Source organism: Loxodonta africana, chromosome 1 (assembly GCF_030014295.1).
Source record: "Loxodonta africana isolate mLoxAfr1 chromosome 1, mLoxAfr1.hap2, whole genome shotgun sequence".
Classification (NCBI taxonomy): Eukaryota; Metazoa; Chordata; class Mammalia; order Proboscidea; family Elephantidae; genus Loxodonta; species Loxodonta africana.
Genome location: NC_087342.1, coordinates 149,009,493 through 149,017,065, shown reverse-complemented (window position 1 = coordinate 149,017,065; position 7,573 = coordinate 149,009,493).

Genomic DNA, 7,573 nt, shown 5'->3' with positions numbered 1-7,573 from the left:
CCTCTTTCCCTTCCATATGAAGTTGGTGATTTGTTTCTCCACCTCATTAAAAAGTGTCATTGGAATATGGACTGGAATTGCATTGTATGTATAGATAGCTTTGGGTAGAATAGACATTTTTACAATGTTATGTCTTCCTATCCATGAGGAAGGTATGTGTTTCCACTTATGTAGGCCTCTTTTGGTTTCTTGCAGTAGTGTCTTGTAGTTTTCTTTGTATATGTCTTTTACATTTCTGGTAAGATTTATTCCTAAGTATTTTATCTTCTTGGGGGCTTCTGTAAATGGTATTGATTTGGTTATTTCCTCTTTGATGTTCTTTCTGTTGGAGTAGAGGGATCCAACTGATTTTTGTATGTTTATCTTGTATCCTGATACTCTGCTGAACTCTTAGTTTCAGTAGTTTTCTTGAGGATTCTTTAGGATTTTCTGTGTATAAGATCATGTCACCTGCAAATAGAGATACTTTTACTTCTTCCTGACCAATCTGGATGCGCTTTACTTCTTTATCTAGCCTAATTTCTCTGGCTAGGACCTCCAGCACAATGTTGAATAAGAGTGGTGATAAAGGGCATCCTTGTCTGGTTCCCAGTCTCAAGGGGAATGCTTTCATACTATCTCCATTTAGGATGATGCTGGCTGTTGGCTTTGTATAAATGCCCTTTATTATGTTGAGAGATTTTCCTTCTATTCCTATTTCGCTGAGAGTTTTTATCATGAATGGGTGTAGGACATTGTCAAATTCTTTTTCTGCATTAATTGATAAGATCATGTGATTCTTGTCTTTTCTTTATATGATGAATTACTTTAATTGTGTTTCTAATGTTGAACCATTCCTGCATACCTGGTATGGATCCCACTTAGTCACAGTGAATTATTTTTTTGATATGTGGCTGAATTCTATTGGGTAGAATTTTGTTGATGATTTTTGCATCTAAGTTCATGAGTGATATAGGTCTGTAATTTTCTTTTTCTGTGGTGTCTTTACCTGGTTTTGGTATCAGGGATATGCTGGGTTCATGGAATTACTTTGAGACTATTGTGTCCTTGTCTATGCTCTAAAATACCTTTAGTAGTAGTGGTGTTATCTCTTCTCTGAAAGTTTGGTAGAACTCTGCAGTGAAGCCATCCGGGCCAGGCTTTTTTTTGTTCAGAGTTTTTTAATTACCTTTGCACTCTCTTCTTTTGTTATGGGTTTATTTAGTTGTTCTACCTCAGTTTGTGTTAGTTTAAGTAGGTAGTATGTTTCTAGAAATTTATCCATTTCTTGTAAGTTTTCAAATTTGTTATGAGTACAATTTTTCATAGTAATCTGATTCTTTTAATTTCAATTGGGTCTGTTGTAATATTGCCCATCTCATTTCTTATTTGGGTTATTTGCTTTCTCTCCCGGTTTTCTTTTGTCAGTTTGGCCAATGGTTTATCAATTTTGTTAATTTTTTCGAAGAATCAGCTTTTGGTCCTGTTAACTTTTTCAATTATGTTTCTGTTCTCTATTTTGTTTAATTCTACTCTAATTGTTATTATTTGCTTTCTTATAGTGCCTGAGGGTTTCTTTTTTGCTATTTGCTCAAGTTGTAGCAATAATTCTTTGATTTTGGCCCTTCTTTTTGTATGTGTGCATTTATTGATATAAATTGACCTCTGAGCACTGCTTTCACTGTGTCCCAAAAGTCCTAATAGGGAGTGTTTTCATTCTCATTGGAGTCTAGGAATTTCTTTGTTCCATCCTTAATGTCTTCTATAACCCAGTCGTTTTTGAGCAGGGTATTGTTCAGTTTCCAAGTGTTTGATTTCTTTTCCCTGCTTCTACTGTTATTTCTGCTTTTAAAGAAGATGCTTTGTAATATTTTGAGGTTTTGGATTCTCTTAAGGCTTGCTTTATGACCTAAAATGTCTATTCTAGAGAATGTTCCATGTGCACCAGAGAAGGAAGCATACTTGGCTGCTATTGGGTGGAGTGCTGTGTGTATGTCTAAGAGGTCAAGTTGGTTGATTGTGCCATTTAGATCTTCCATGTCTTTGTTGAGCTTCTTTCTGGATGCTCTGTCCTTCACTGGAAGTGATGTGTTGAATTCTCCAACTATAATTGTGGTGCTGTCTATCCCACTTTTCAATACTGTTAGAGTTAGTTTTATGTATCTTGCAGCCCTATCATTGGGTCCACAAATATTTAATACGGTTATATCCTCTTGGTATATTGTCCCTTTAATCATTATATAGTGTCCTTCCTTATCCTTCGTAGTGGGTTTAACTTTAAAGTCTATTTTGCCAGAAATTAATATTATCACTCCTGCTCTTTCTTGATCGTTTTTTGCTTGATATATATTTTTTCATCCTTTGGGTTTTGTTTGTGTCTCTAATTCTAGGGTGTGCCTCTTGTAGGCAGCACATAGATGGATCCTGTTTTATTTAATCCATTCTGCCACTCTCTGTCTCTTTATTGGTGCATTTAGTCCATTTACATTCAGTGTAATTATGAATAGGTATGAGTTAAGTGCTGTCATTTTGATGTCTTTTTTTGCGTGTTGTTGAGTTTCTTTTTCCCACTTTTTTGCTGAGTAGTCTATATATTTTCTTTTCCTCTTAATCATTGTAGTTGATTTTGTTTCTGCTGAGTCTATTTTTTTTCTTGTATTTTATTGTGATCAATCGGATTGTTAGTCTCATTTGTGGTTACCTCAATATTTACCCCTATTTTTCTAAGTTTAAACCTAACTTTTATTTCTTTATATTGCTTTGTCTTCCTCTTCATATGAAAGATCTATGACTATATTAAAAAATATTTCTTAGTCCCTCTTTATTGTTTTAATATTGTCTTCTTTTACATAATGACATCATTGTTTTCCTGTTCTGAGCGTTTTTTACCTTAATTTACGTCTGTGATTTTCCTATCTGGGTTGACATCTGATTGCTCTGTCTAGTGTTCCAGTCTTGGGTTGATATCTGATATTATTTATTTTTCTAACCAGAGAACTCCTTTTAGTGTTATTTACTATAGCTATGGTTTGGTTTTTACAAATTCCCTAAACTTCTGTTTATCTGGAAATGTCCCAATTTTGCCTTCACATTTAAGAGACAGTTTTTCTGGATATATGATTCTTGGCTGGCAATTTTTTTCCATTAATGCTTTATATAAGTCATCCCATTGCCTTCTTGCCTGCATGGTTTCTGCCTAGTAGTCCAAGCTCATTCTTACTGATTCTTCTTTGCAGGTGACTTTCCATTTATCCCTAGCTGCTCTTAAAATTCTCTCTTTATCTTTGGTTTTGGCAAGTTTGATTGTGTCTTGGTGACTTTCTTTTAACATCTACCTTATGTGGAGTTCAATGAGCATCTTGGATAGATACCTTCTCATCTTTCACGATATCAGGGAAGTTTTCTGCCAATAAATCTTCAACAATTCTCTCTGTATTTTCTGTTGTCCCTCCCTGTTCTGGTACTCCAGTCACTCATAGGTTATTTCTCTTGATAGAGTCCCACATTATTTTTAGGGTTTTTTTTTTTTTTCATTTCTTTTATCTGATTTTTCTTCAGTTATATTGGTGCCAAGTGTTTTATCTTCAACCTCACTGATGCTGCCTTCCACTTCCATAACCCTGCTCCTCTTTCTATTGAGTTGCCAAATTCTGTAATTTTAATCTTCCGAATTTCTGATTGCTGTCTATGGATTCTTGCAGCTTATTAAATTTTTCATTATGTTCTTGAATAACCTTTTTAATTTCTTCAACTGCTTTATCTGTTTGTCCCTTGGCTTTTTCTGTGTATTGCCTGATCTCGCTCCTGATGTCTTCAAGACTTCTGTATATTAATGTTTTGTATTCTCCATCTGGTAATTGCAGGAAGGCACCTTTATCCAGAAGATCCCTTGATTCATTGTTTTGAGGGATTGTTGAAGCAATTATGGTGTTTCTTTTTATGATTTGATATTGACTTTTGTCTCCAAGCCATCTATAAGTTAGCGTATTAGTTTATGCTTGCTTACTGTATCCTAGCTTCTTGCTTTGTTTTGTTTTGGTATGTCCAAATAGGTTGCCTTGAGTGAGCTAGCTTATTTTTGCCTTTGAAGCACTAACGTCCTTTCAGCAGATGGCTAAAGATGTTATCAAGTATAACATCCTACAACTGCACTCACTTTTCTTGTATGGATTCAGCTCAGGTGTCCAGATAGTTTGTCATCAAATGTGTGCTACAGGCACTGTCCTACAGTCTTAGAGGGGCAGGGATGATTGCTGTATGTAGAGGTATCTGGTTGCAGCAGGGGGTCATGCTCTCAACAAGCCAGGGGGCTGACAATCATCCCCCAAGTATCTATGAGGAAAGCGTGTCTCTGTTCCCTACAGCGCGTAGGTGGGTGGGTTCTGCAGATGGACAATGGGCACCCAGTGGTTTTGGTTTTAAGGACTGGGAGGTACCAGTTATCCTTGAACCTCTGTTGTGGGTGGCTGGGTGACTTCAGTGGAGCCACCAGGTCTTAGGCCCCTGATGTGGGTAGGTGAGGACCCAGTTTAATAGGCAAAGCATTGTCAACCGTCATACACCCACCTCTCTACCACACAGCTGAAACAGTTGCAGTCTGCCAACAAGGGCCTAATCTCCTGAAATAGGCCCACACAGGTCTATGCAGGTGGGAAAGGCATTCAAAGTCCACGGACTGTTTATGCCTGGTCAGGAGCTGCTTCTGTTCTGAGTTCCCCAGGTTAGTGGAGCTGGCAGATTCTCTCTTTCCTGAATTGTGAATTTATTCCTTCTCCAAGGCCAGGAAATTGGCTTAGGGTGCACAGCAGGACCTATCTCAGGCCCAGGGAAATCGACAGCCACTGAAGCTGGTTTGGGGGCTAGGGGCGTGGTAAAATATACGCGAGTACTTAGCTTTTGCCGAGAGTGCTGTTTTTTGTTTCCAGAGGTGTGAGTAGGCTGTGTGGCTGGCTGTGTCTCCCTGAGGAAACTGCGACTGGAACGCTACTGCCAGCCCGCTGCAGCCGCTCCTGGGAATGGTGCCTGAGGGTTCTCGGTGATTCAAGTCCAGCTACTCTTCTCCACTTCTGAGCTGTCTCTCCCTCCCCTTCCTGCTCAGTCCATTTTCTTACTTTGCCTTTGATGTCCAGGGCTCCTACATTGTCTCCTTTTTTCCTACTATACATACATACATACATATATATATATATAAAGGGGCCCTGATGGCACAGTGGTTAATTGTTTGGCTGCTAACCAAAATGTCATTAGTTTGGATCCACCAGCTGTTCCTTGGAAACCCTATAATGCAGTTCTACTCTGTCCTATAGGGTCGCTATGAGTCAGAATTGACTCTATGGCAATTGGTTTGGTTTTGGTTTACACGTGCATATATGCTTTCTGGATATTTCATCCTCCCGTATGCTTCAAACTACTTTTAAAAATTGCTAATCCCTAAACGTACTTGTAGCTCTTTAGGCTGATTTTCTTGCTCCTTCAATTTCAACAAAATGTGTTAAGTGCTTACTATATTGCGGACTCAAAACAAAACAAACCAGGATGCTTGCCCTTAAGGGATTTAAAGCCTGGAACTGTAGTTGCAGGCCCCTATAAAGAGCCAATCACTATACCTCTCTATCTTGATGACCTACAGGAACCCCAAACTAACCATTACCCTTTCCACCCAAACTGATTCCTTATCTATTTTTTATGTTGGTAAACACCAGCACCATTCAGTCACTCAAACCAGAAGCTTGTGAATTTTAAAATACATGGTACTTTTCACATCTTAACCTCTCTCTACTGAATCCTTATCACTGGCACTTGGACTTGCTCTAATTTGTCCATTATTTTAAAAACTATGACTAGACTCCATGATATTCTCCAGCTACCATTCTATTATACTCATCACAACCAAACTTTGAAAAATTGGTGTTTACAATTGGTTTCTATTATGTCTCAATCTGCTCCAAACTAAAACCAAGCAATTACAAAGGTCACGAATTATTTCCTTACCATTAAATCCAACGGATGTTACAATTATACTTAGCTTGGCTGAATCTGACAGAACTGTAAATACCTCACCTTGAAATACTTCTATTCCAGTAGGCTCATGGTTTTCCTATTTCCCTTCTAATCTACGTTTAAATATTGAATTCCTCAGGGTTCCGGGACATTTTCTATGCACTCTCTCACCAGGCAATCATCCATTCACAAAACTGTTCCTCTCCCAATCTTACCTACCTGAATAAATGGCACTCCTAATTAACCACTTATTAAAACCAAAAACCAGGAAATTTCTCAACATCTCCCTTCTCCCAATAAGTAATGATCAAGTCCTGTCAAATCTTCTAAATCTCTGAACTCTATCCACTTTTCTTCCTCTCTGCCACTACCACCCAAGTCTATGTCAGTATCCTTTTCCCTAGGAGACTCAAGCAGCCTTCTTAACTGGTCTTTTGGAAGCCCCCACTGTAACGCCCACACAGTGAACTTTTAAAACTGCTAAGTCTAAGAATCTCATTCTTCTGCTTAAAACTCAAATGTTAACTCACTGCTTAGAATGAAGTATACGATCAATAATTAGGTCTTTTTAAGACACTGCATGATCTGGCCCTTGATTACCTCTCCACCTTCACTTTAAGCTCTACCCGTACCAGCTTTCTACCATTTCCTCCAGTTATTCCTATCAGAGCCTTATATACAAGCTTTTTCCTTAGCCTGGAATTTTCTTGCCTTCCCTCCCCCAAGCCCTCCTTCTTTAGGGAAGTCTTTATTGACTGCTTTCTCTCACTGCAAACTAATAGTACCATATTCTCACCCTATTATACATACTCATAAAGCCCTGTACTTTTCCTTCATAGCACTTACCACAACTGCAATTGTGTAATTAGGCTCTGAACTTCATGAGTCAGAATCACAGGTTTTCTCATCATCCATTTATGCATTCCATGAATATTCACTACTGCAAAGTACGTACTATGTGCAAGGTACTGTAATGGGCACAGAGCAGTGGGCGATCAAGAAAGAATTTTGATCTCGTGTAGAACATAGTATAGTGGGAGGGTGGAGAAGGGCACAGAGAATAAAGCAGAAAAAAAGCAACTGCAATTTATGATAAATGCTATCAAGGGAACAGACTGCTATAATGGAGAACAATCCGTCATGGGTCTAGAAGCCTGAGACCTGAAGGAACAGACAGTGCAAAGGCCTTGAGATGTGAAAGCTTAGCTGGTTTGAGAAACTCAAAAGAAATCAGTGTGGCTAGAACACAATGAGTAAATTAGAGTAACAAGATCTGGTTAGGGAGATAGGCAGGAAGAAGAATAACCATATTTTATTCAAAGTGTAGATTACTAAAAACAAACAAACAAAAACCCTCCTAGCTGCTTGGTGGGGAATTTTTTGGAAGTCAGTAGAGAGACTATTATAGTTGTCTAGGCAAGAGATGACAGTGGTTTGGATTAGTGTGGTGAAAAGGCATGGTGTGGAGTAGAGGGGTTATTGTACTTAGGACATAGAAACGACAACTGTGACTGAACATAGGGAAAGGAAATTAACTGGTTACTGTAATACCAAAAAGCCTACCTTGAGAAAATTAGGTAGTGACATTTATCCA